Genomic DNA, 12,161 nt, shown 5'->3' on the forward strand with positions numbered 1-12,161 from the left:
AAACATCAATCAATTACATAATTACAAACATGGCAGATTTACAAACATTTATAAAGATATGTGTACTCATCATGAAAGAGCATGTACACAAGCATGTGTTTTACAATAATAATAATAATAATAATAATAATATAATAAATAGTAATAATAATAATAATAATTTGCCTTCTTGTTGATTTAATGCTACAACTTTTCAACTTCCGTGCTTTTGAACGTACTCTTTCAATGTTACGCTGTATATTTTTTGGTACATTAATAAAAATGTATGGAGTAGGCTTTGTGTTTATCTCAGAAGTTGCGCGTTACCATAGTAGCTGCTGAATCGCCGTGAACCCGCTTTGATGAAATCAGCAGAGCGCTAGAAAAAAAGATAGCTCTGCACATGCGTACAACGAGCAGGGGCCATTGAATTATTTGTGGACAGAATTCGATACTACAGCTGTAAAGAACAAAACGAAGAACGATGTCTGAAACCTAAAAACTAGGTTTGTTCAAGTTTCTGTTCAGTTTTATGCTAATCCACTGTTTATTAACACGTACAACGCTTTGTGTTGTAGAAGTATAAGATAAGTAAACCACTAAGAAATTGTTTAAATAGCTAATACAGAATTCGACGTTTGTGTTTACCTTTCTGACTGCTTCTCCTTTTGTTTACTTGGAGTTAATATAATGATGCCTTTTCTGTCATGCATTGTGTGACAAACTGTTGTACTTATTCAAACACATTTTGTGTTATTTTAAGTGTTGTTTTTAATAACTAGTGAATGCTAATCCGCTTTTTACGATTTGGTGAATGTAATAGTATGTATAAACAGGGACCCTTGTTTTTCGCAAACGAAATACAACGGGAGGTTTATTCAAAATAAATAAATAAATACGTCTAATAATAACACTTGCGCAGATGTAAGTAGTTTGGGAATTAAAATTGTGATGAAAGAGAACATTAGGTTAATACCATAACCCTGATTCCCTAAAAGATAATGACAACTATTACCAAAAGGGAAAGAGCCCTCGCCGACCGTGAATCACTGAGCATATATAAAAAAGCTGCCCTATCAGGGCCCTGCAGTTAGGGGGAAGTTCCTCCCACCTCCTTTGAAGAGGGGCGTCCTTATAGTAAGGTATAGCCATTTTCTTTTGAAAACAGAGGTCAGCTGGGGAGAAAACATCGAAGGGTAATGGTTGTTATTCACCTTCAGGGAACCAGGGTTTTGGTAATAACCTAACGTTCCCTTTCAATTGAATGAAAAAGCTGAATTTTAGAATGAAAAATTAAAAAGCAGCACGACCGCATCGAGAGCGGTAGCAGAATGTATGGTACAGTATTTTGTTTTACTTTATTTTTCTAAATAAGTTTTTTTTTTTTTTTTTTTTTTCTTTATATTAATATAATAAAGGCCAAGGATATGAAATTTGGTAGAATTTTTTGTTTTTGAGTGTGTGAGTTAACTACGGTACGTGCAATTTATGCCCCTTTCTTTCACATCATTAAATATTCGGGCATAAACTTTCTCATTTCTGACGCACAACTCACAACTTGACAAATAGCCGAGCGAGAACCGCCCATACCCGTACCATTAACGTACTGAGCCCTCTTGTGTCGGATGTGCCAGTTGAGAAGGGGTATAACTGAGAAATTTATTAACACTGAACTGCACAGAGTTCTGTATTGGAGCAGTTCCTCAAGAACTCTCATTCTCATTGACCTAACGTAATGCTGCTTCATAGAGTAAATTATACCCTGGTCCAAGGGCTGGATGGTGCATGTTGTCTTGGCAGGGAGGAAAATAAGACATATATTCCTGAGCTCAGAGATGTGAGAGTGAGCAGAAAAACTGTCTAACCCTCAGTTTGCGGTCCCACATACAGAGCCATTCAGAAAAAAAATGTCCCTAGTTATTCAGGCGGTTCTGATAAACCACAGGCAGGTGGTGAACTCCTCTAAAATAACGTGGGGTTTTCGATTTGCCACTCATTAGTGGGTCACATTTTTCACTGCCATCCATATTACAGCAAAGCAGGATGGAAATTATTTCCTTTTGCTGTTTTTTTGGCCGAACAGGGCTTCACTTCTAAGGGCGAGTGTGCCATAACCAACACACCTATAACAAAGCAGTCTCGTCACAATTAAACATGTTCTGGGGTTCATACTCTTGGAGCAGGTCGGGCAATACAGTTTTTACCCAGTGCTCTGCACCTGCAACATCTGAATTCAGTTTTTCTCTGTGTGCTTGGCGGAACCCTATGTTGCTGCGAGACTTCTATATCTGAAGACGCCCTTAAAACGGATTAAAAGCCGGTTTGCCAAGTGCTTGGAGCCACTGATAAGAGCATACCTCCCTAGCACATTCTGAAACCAGCACAGAACTGCCTCCTCGACTTCCACGTCCTTTACATTTTTTTGTCTGGGTATGAATTTTGATGCCATCCAATGAAAAGCTGCTCACGCCGTTTCTTTAAATTAGCGACAGTAGATTTAGCGACAGACGCTAGATTGCGTTGGCTCGTCTTCGGCAGCTCGTCCATCTTCTTTAGGTCAATTTTCATGCTTATGCTCATCTCTTTTCTTTCCAGCCATACTTTCTGTTGCAGTCTGTGCTTTTTTTTTTTTTCAAACTGTAAACCCGACACTGCCTACACGGATTAAACAGCAAAGGTACAGTACATGTGTAATCACTCTTCAATGAGGTGTAAACAGCTGACTGATCGATCTGTCAAGCCTTTACTACAGTAAAGTGCTGCCTTTTATTAATTGAAATCTATGGGAATTGCAAAATTAAAAAGGTAAAAACAACTGATTGGTGGATTAGTAAGAGCGATTGCTATTTAAATCTATGTGAATGGCACATAACGAGATCCAAACAGCTGAGTTTGCCCGAAATATACAGCGCGCTTAACACGGTATAAACAATGCCTTTGTTATTGAAATCAATAGGAATGGCAAACGCTATAACCCTGGACGGTGTAAGTGGTGGCTACTGTAATTAAATTATAGTTTCATGTGCAGGATGCGCCTTATAGCCTAGAAATCGCAAGTTTAAATCCAAGCTATGTAATTGCAGACCGTGACTGGGGGTTCCCAGGGGGCGGTGCACAATTGGCCGAGCGCCACCGGGTAGGGAAGGCTTAGGTCGGCAGGGCAATTCAAGGTTCACCGTGCACCAGCGACCCCTATGGCTGATAGGGTGCCTGCAGGTCTGCAGTGGAGCTATTCTGTGTTGTCCTCTGGCACTATAGGTCTGATGACTTCGTTGTGGATCCACAGTGCGAAAAATGACGGAAACTGGTGTAAAAAAAAAAAAAAAAAAAAAAAAAAAAAAAAAAAAAAAACGATAGGAACTGTATTTCAAGCTTGGGGAGGTAAACAAGTATATAACATACATAACAGTAAACAGCAAGCTCAGGGTTTCTCAGTATTTAAACATGAAGTAAAACAGATTCGTTCATTCATTCAAATTCATTCAAAACCAAAACAGCATTGCTCCAGTGCAAAGTTTGCACCACTTTAAATAAAACAAAAAATTACCATACTAATACAAAATACAAGCAAACAAACAATCTTTTCCCCAAATGGAATAAACAGCTAATGCTTAACAACGGTAACATTTGACTCTCATTCCAATCGACAGTTATACAATCTGTACATCATTATTTTGCGAATACGTTGCGAAACCATACCAAAACACCTGTCCTCACTGGAGTTCTTATCGATGTCGTACCGATATAACTGTAACGGTACAAAACTCATAAAAGAGCAGGTTTCATACCGTTGTCGTAGGGAATTAGCAGACCGGGGAAAAAGTGGATCACGCCAGCGATCCAGACAAAAACAAAAAATAACTCTAGAAAAACAACAACTATCCTTAAACGGGATATCTTTGGCAAATCATATTTTTAAAACCTTTGTTTTCTTCTATAACAGAACTAACTGAACATATATTAAGTCGATAAATCAGTAAAATGCATGGATTATAAAGAAATTCCTAAATATATTTACAAAATATAACGATACAAGATACAGCTGTACCGTTAGTCTATTAATTTCCTTAACACCATTTTGCACATCTTTTGGCAAACTGAGTTGATAAATAACAATAACACTATGTAACACAATTTTTGTTCCTGGTGTTATTTCCTAATTGCTTATGCCTCAAAAGTATAGAAAATTCCCCACAAACTTTGCTTTTGTGACCAGGACTGTGATATTTTGAAATTTACCTATTTCCAATGAGAAAACAGGCGAATTTGTGTCTTTTCGTTCACATAAAGTCAGATAAAAACAACATATGAATCCAAATTAACATGTATTTATACTAAAGTAACAAAAAAATGACTACAGAAGATTTAGAAGTGAGTAGTTTTTCGAGATTTACGATTATACTGTAAATCACTTTCACGAATCAGACCCCAAATGTAGTCTTCCATCATGTTCTCGTTATACTGTCCTTGGTAGCGGCGTTCAAAGCCCAGTATATCCTGGTGGAAGCGCTCGCCTTGCTCCTCCGAGTACGCTCCCATGTTCTGCTTGAATTTATCAAGATGAGCATCAAGGATATGGACTTTGAGGGACATCCTACAGTCCATTGTGCCGTAGTTCTTCACCAGAGTCTCAACCAGCTCCACATAGTTTTCGGCCTTGTGATTGCCCAGGAAGCCCCAAACCACTGCGACAAAGCTGTTCCAAGCCGCTTTCTCCTTACTAGTGAGCTTCTTGGGGAATTCATTGCACTCCAGGATCTTCTTTATCTGTGGTCCGACGAAGACACCGGCTTTGACCTTTGCCTCAGACAGCTTAGGGAAGAAGTCTTGAAGGTACTTGAAGGCTGCCGACTCCTTATCTACAGCTTTGACAAATTGTTTCATAAGGCCCAATTTGATGTGCAGTGGTGGCATCAGCACCTTCCGGGGGTCCACCAGTGGCTCCCACTTGACGTTGTTCCTCCCCACAGAGAACTTGGTCCGCTGTGGCCAGTCCCACCTGTGGTAGTGCGCCTTGGTGTCCCTGCTGTCCCAAAGGCAAAGATAGCAGAGAAACTTGGTAAAACCGCCTTGGAGACCCATCAGGAATGCCACCATTTTGAAGTCTCCTATGACCTCCCAGCCGTACTCATCATACTTCAAGGCATCCAGCAAGGTCTTGATGCTGTTGTAATCCTCTTTGAGGTGCACCGAGTGAGCCAGGGGAAGAGACGGGTACTTGTTACCATTATGGAGCAGCACGGCTTTGAGGCTCCTGGATGAGCTGTCAATGAAGAGGCGCCACTCATTCTGGTTACAGGCGATTCCGATTGCCTCAAACAGACTGGTCACATTGTGGCAGAAGCAGAGCCCATCTTGACGGGTAAAGAAGCTGGAAAAGGTTGGTGACGCTTCCTCTGATCTGCGACTTGCACACTTTCATCCAACAAGTTCCACTGCTTGAGCCTAGACGTCAAAAGCTCGGCATTGGACTTGGTGAGACCAAGATCTCTAATCAAGTCGTTGAGGTCTTTTTGGTTGGGGTAGTATGGGTTTCTCTCCTCAGCTCCACCTCTGAAATTGTCATCTGGATCTACAATGTCTTCCTCGCTCTCTGACTTGCTGCTCTCTTCTAAAGATGGCTGCTCTCTCTCCGGAGGAGTGGGTATTGGGAGCTCATGGCAGTGTGGCATTGGGGCGATGGATGAAGGAAGGTCCGGATACGTGATAGCAGGTGCATTCTTGCCAGTCCGACGTTTGGAAGGGTCCACCATGCAGAAGTAGCAGTTGCTTGAGTGGTCTGTGGGTTCCTGCCAAATTCTTGGGATAGCGAACTACATGGCTCTCTTTTCCCCTCTGTACCATCCTTCAAAAATACATTTATTTCACCCATGACTAATGTGTAAGAGATTCTCGCAACATTTTTCATATATGATATATTTTTTTCAATAACATTGAAAATTGTAAAACATTTTAAAATTAAAAACTTTTACAATTTTAAAAATTTTAACAAATTTTATAACATAAAATTCCAAGCAACAATTGTCCATCTTACCTTCCAGAGTTTTTTTGCAGTGCTCGCAGGTGAAATTAAGTGCCCAGAGTTTGTCTTGATCCCCGACAGGCATGCTGAAATATGCCTTGTAGGCCTCACATATCTTAGTAGATGCTTCCACTGAGTACTTTTTCGCTCTTGTCTTGATAAATTGGCCGCAGACATAGCATAGACATAGCATTATGGTGTAATTAATAACAACTGTCTTTCGTTGTGTGTGACATCAGTAGCACGGCTCGGCTCTGCAGTGGAAAAACAACCCAGGCTCCCCTTAACCACACCGTGAGGGCTCGGTATGGCCCCGGCACGGCTCAGTTGTACAGTGGAAAAGAGGCACAAGTCTGTACTTGGTCAGGATCTGCCTCTGCTTTGTGTCTTTCACCCTGACCAGGTATTCTGCCAGGGTAAAATCTCTTTTTAGGTCCTGATAGCATTCACCGTTGTTTTGTGTTTTAGTTTCTTTGTCCCAATGAGTGAGGTATGTGTTTTTGAGGTGAGATATAATTTGGTTGACTCTGATTGGTATTGTTTTAGCAGTGCTGTCCAGAAGCTGACTGATGTCAGTGCCGCTCAGTGCAGTGAGCTTCATGGCCAGCTGGCGTAGGGGACTCTAGTCTGAGCTTTTGGCTTGTCGGGGCTTTGTGATGACAGGATTTTGAGTCGCTGTGGGTTAACACTAGAACCACTGCAGTTATACTCAAACTAACTAAAACTGCCGCCAGCAGTCATTATGGCAGTTACATTTTACACAACATCAGTATTAAAATGAAAGACAAACTATCAGATACAAGTCAAAAGTTTTATTCAAGCATGTCATATCAAATATCTGCAGAGCCAAAACATTGTTAAATAAAGCATTAAACATAAAAGGGTTTATTTTCTAAGATATCACATATAAAGCACTGCTTAAAAAAATGAAAAACTATAATAAAATAAACATTTCTAGCTGATGCTGTCCAGAGTGAAGCAGTACCTGTTTCCCTGAGATCTAGCTTTTTTCTGGAAGACCATAACTCTGATCTTGTCCAGGTTTACTGCCAGTGCCCAGTACTGCTCTAGCAGTGACAGGCTCTGCTGAAGACCCGGCTCTGTGGGTAACAACAGAGCCAGATCATCTACTTAGACAAAGAATTTCATTTCTGTGTCATGTAGAGCGAGACCAGGGACTGCAGACTGTTCCATCACTGTAGCCAACTCATTGATATAGATCTTGAACAATGTTGGACTCAGACTGCAGCCCTATCTCACTCCATGCCATGTGTGAAGAACTCTGTTCTTTTGTTACCAATTTTCACATAGCACTTATTTACTGAATACCGTGGGCTTTATGTATCTCAGATTTTTCTTTCTTATCTTGACTTTATATTGTTTTTTTTTTTTTTTTTTTTTTTTACTTTGTAGACCTACCTGCGAAGTATTAAAGTAATTTTCACCCCTGTAACTTAGTTTCATCCCTGCTACTTTCAAACTAGTTTGTTTCAAACTACTTTTGTATTCAAATATCGAAGTTTCGCGCTTACCCTTGATGTATTGTAATTTTTTCCTGATTTACACTAGCTGTTTTTATGAGCATTTGTACTGTGGGCTAGGTTTTTAGATACACATGTGTTTTGTTTTGTTTTTTTTTTAATAAGAACATAAGCACGTAAGAAAGGTTACAAACGAGAGGAGGCCAGTTGGCCCATCTTGCTCATTTGGTTGTTAGTAGCTTACTGATCCTAGAATCTCATCAAGCAGCTTGAAGGATCCCAGGGTGTCAGCTTCAACAACATTACTGGGGAGTTGGTTTCAGACTCCCAGAATTCTCTGTGTAAAAAAATGTCTATTATTTTCTGTTTTGAATGCCCCTTTATCTAATCTCCATTTGGGACCCCTGGTCCTTGTTTCTTTTTTCAGGTCAAAAAAGTCCCTTGGGTCGACATTGTCAATACATTTTAGAATTTTAAATGCTTGAATCATATGGCTGCGTAGTCTTCTTTGTTCAAGACTGAATAGGTTCAGTTCTTTTAGCCTGTCTGCATACAACATGCCTTTTAAACCAGGACTATTTCTGGTTGCTCTTCTTTGCACTCTTTCTAGAACAGCAATATCCTTTTTGTAGCAAGGTGACCAGAATTGAACATAATATTTTAGATTAGGTCTTACTAATGCATTGTAAAGTTTTAACATTACTTCCCTTGATTTAAATTTAACAATTAAGCACTATACATTGGAGCAATTTTTTGTCCTTTTTTATATCTTCCCCACATTGTCTAGATGAAGATACTTCTGAGTCACCATATACTCCTAGATCTTTTTTCATAGACTCCTTCATTTTCAATATCTCCCATATGGTATTTATAATGGACATTTTTATTGCCTGCATGCAGTACCTTACACTTTTCTATATTAAATGACATTTGCCACATGTCTGCCCAGTTCTGAATTACTTACTTACGCCTGTTGCCCCGCCTGGGACATAGGCTAACGCTCTCCAGCCATCCCGGTCCTGAGCCAGTCGCTCCAGCTGTCTCCAGGTGTGGCCTGTCCTCTTCATGTCTGCCTCCAGGTCATGGCGCCATGTATTCCTTGGGCGACCTCTCTTCCTTTTCCCCTGCGGGTTCCAGGTGAGGGCTTGCCTTGTGGTGCTGGATGCAGGCTTGCGGAGCGTGTGGCCGATCCATCTCCAGCGTCTTTGGAGGATCTCTTCTTCTGCAGGCTGCTGTCTTGTCCGCTGCCACAGTTGTTCATTACTAATTCTGTCTGGCCAGCGAATTCGCAGAATCCTTCTGAGGCAGGTGTTGATGAAAGTCTGGAATTTCTTCATGGTGGTGATGGTGGTTCTCCAAGTCTCGGCTCCGTAAAGTAAGACAGGCTTCACGATGGTGTTAAAGATCATGATCTTGATGTTGACTGTCAGGTCTGTGGATCTCCAGATGTTGGAAAGCCGTCCTTGCCTTGCCAATTCGGGTTCTAACATCAGCATCTGTCCCACCCTGTTTGTCAATAATGCTGCCAAGGTAGGTGAAGCTTTCCACCTCTTCTAGCGCCGCACCTTCCAGCCTGATGGGTGTGGTATTTGCTGTGTTAACCTTAAGGATCTTGCTCTTCCCCCTGTGGATATTGAGGCCCATGCAAGCTGAGGTTTCTGCAATGGTGCTAGTCTTTTCCTGCATCTGTTGCTGGGTGTGGGAGAGAAGGGCCACATCGTCGGCGAAATCAAGGTCGTCCAACTGTGTCCAGAGAGTCCGTTGGATGCCATTCCGCTTTTGGGTTGTTGATGACATCATAACCCAGTGTATCGCGAGCAGGAACAGGAAAGGTGACAGCAAACATCCTTGTATCACTCCTGTCCTTACTTGGAAGGCGTCAGTGAGTTGCCGGCCATGGACCACCCTGCAGGTCATCCCCTCGTAGGAGTTTTGGATGAGGTTCATGATCTTTTCTGGCACACCGTAGTGTCTCAGCAGCTTCCAGAGGGTCTGTCTGTCTACCCTGTCGAATGCCTTTTCATAGTCAATAAAGTTGACGCAGAGGGGCGAGTTCCACTCCAGTGACTGTTCCAAGATGATGCGCAGTGTCGCTATCTGGTCAGTATAGGATCTATCCTTGCGAAAGCCAGCCTGCTGATCTCGGAGCTGGGGGTCCACAGCGTCCTTCATCCTGTTCAGTAGGACTCGGTTGAACGCCTTTCCTGGGATGGACAGCAGCGTTATCCCTCTGTAGTTGAAGCAAGAGCTGAGGTCGCCTTTTTTCGGGAGCTTGATGAGGTAGCCATCTTTCCACTGTGAAGGAACTTGCTCTTCCCAGCTCTGGCTGAAGAGTGGGTAAAGCATCTCCACTCTGGCCTCTGTCTGTCAGTCTGTCATTTAATAGAGAAAAGTGTAAGGTACTGCACACAGGAAATAAAAATGTACATTATAAATGTCATATGGGAGATACTGAAATTGGAGAAGGAATCTATGAAAAAGACCTAGGAGTTTTTGTTGACTCAGAAATGTCTTCATCTAGACAATGTGGGGAAGCTATAAAAAAGGCTAACAAGATGCTCGGATACATTGTGAAAAGTGTTGAATTTAAGTCAAGGGAAGTAATGTTAAAACTGTACAATGCACTAGTAAGACCTCATCTTGAATATTGTGTTCAGTTCTGGTCTCCTCGCTATAAAAAAGATATTGCTGCTGTAGAAAGAGTGTAAAGAAGAGCGACCAGAATTATTCTGGGCTTAAAAGGCATGTCATATGCAGACAGGCTAAAAGAATTGAATCTGTTCAGTCTTGAACAAAGAAGACTACGCGGTGACCTAATTCAAGCATTCAGAATTCTAAAAGGTATTGACAATGTCGACCCAAGGGACTTTTTTGACCTGAAAAAAGAAACAAGGACCAGGGGTCACAAATGGAGATTAGACAAAGGGGCATTCAGAACAGAAAATAGGAGGCACTTTTTTACGCAGAGAATTGTGAGGGTCTGGAATCAACTCCCCAGTAATGTTGTTGAAGCTGACACCCTGAGATCCTTCAAGAAGCTGCTTGATGAGTTTCTGGGATCAATAAGCTACTAACAACCAAACGAGCAAGATGGGTCGAATGGCTTCCTCTCGTTTGTAAACTTTTTTATGTTCTTATGGTATTGTCCTCCCTTCCTTGTCCTTCACTGGTCTTTCTGGTTTCCTGAACTTTCCTGACAGCTTCTTGATGGTGGCGTACAGGTCATGCATGTTTCTCTGGTGAGCTGCTTTCTCTGCTTCTGTTGCCAGCGACTCCATGTAGTTGCTCTTGTCTTTCTTGATGCTACTCTTGACGCTCCTGTTCACTTCAGAATACTCTTCCTGTGCCTTGGCTTTTCCAGCTCACTTGCGACTGTTGTTGACTGCCATCTTCTTCATTTTCCTCTTCTCTGTCACCTTCAAAGTTTCTACAGACATCCATTCCTTTTGGTTGTGTTTCTTGAGGCCCAGAACTTCTTGACAGGTTGATGATAGTGCCTCCTTTACTCCTTGCCATTTGTCGTCGATGGTCTCTTCCTCTAGCAGCTCTTGTAGGACCTGAAACTTGTTGGAGAGTGAGATGGTGAACTCTTCTAGCTTGGTTGGCTCAAGAGCGTGGTGTTGTAATGCTGGCATTGGTTGGTCCCTCTTATCCAAATCCTCTTCAACTTGAGCTGCAACCGGGCAACAAGGAGATGATGGTCCGAAGCAACGTCTGCTCCTCGTTTGACACATACATCCTGAAGAGATCTTCTGAACTTCTTCCCCATGCACACATGGTCAATCTGGTCCTCCGTCGACAAGTCTGGTGATACCCAAGTCGCCTTGTGTATTCCTTTGTGATGGAAGAAGCTTCCTCCGATGACCAGGTTGCCTGTGGCACATAGGTCGGCGAATCGCTCCCCGTTGTCATTCATCTCACCCAGACCCTGCTGCCCCATGACCTCCTCATTGCCCCTGTTGTCGCTGCCGATCTTGGCGTTGAAGTCAACCATGACGATGATGACGTTCCGTCATGGGCGGTCCTGTACAATGGTAAGCAGTCTGTTGTAAAAGTCCTCCTTATCCTCTTCTTCACTGTCATTCATTGGTACGTACGTAACACTGGATGACGTCCATGTTGATCCTCCTCTTTTTGGTACGGAAGGAGGCTGTGACGATCCGTGGGCCATGTAATGAGATGCAAATTCTGATCTATCCTGTATAATGACTAGTAGTTTATGCTGTTTGTAAACATGCAGTGATATTACAGTACTTGTTCACGAAAAAGAGCTGTTTATTACATTGCACACAGAAATTCTATGACGGATGGAGGCTACGAATTTGCAGTAAAACACTAACTATTATAAGCAAACATGGTAAAATTGCAATGCTATAATAAACGTTTATTCTAAGGATCTTTATAAGCAATAGTGGACACTACTCTCGATTATTTTCTCAAAATAACTATTTATAAATAATAGTTTTTCATTCCATTATCAGTAATAATGAGAAAAACTGATATAAATTCTGTTCATGAAACATCTGCTTCTATCCAGTTGTTTCTTTCTTATCTGTAAGAAGTTCATGTGATGTTTTATTTTTGTGTGCTGCTGAAAACTTTCTCCACCCTTTTAAAATGTAAATGTCCCTCTCAGTGAGGAAGAAAAAAATATATTAGGGAGTAAAATTCAACCCCTT

The sequence above is a fragment of the Polyodon spathula genome, chromosome 5, assembly GCF_017654505.1.
Source record: "Polyodon spathula isolate WHYD16114869_AA chromosome 5, ASM1765450v1, whole genome shotgun sequence".
NCBI classification, from domain to species: Eukaryota; Metazoa; Chordata; class Actinopteri; order Acipenseriformes; family Polyodontidae; genus Polyodon; species Polyodon spathula.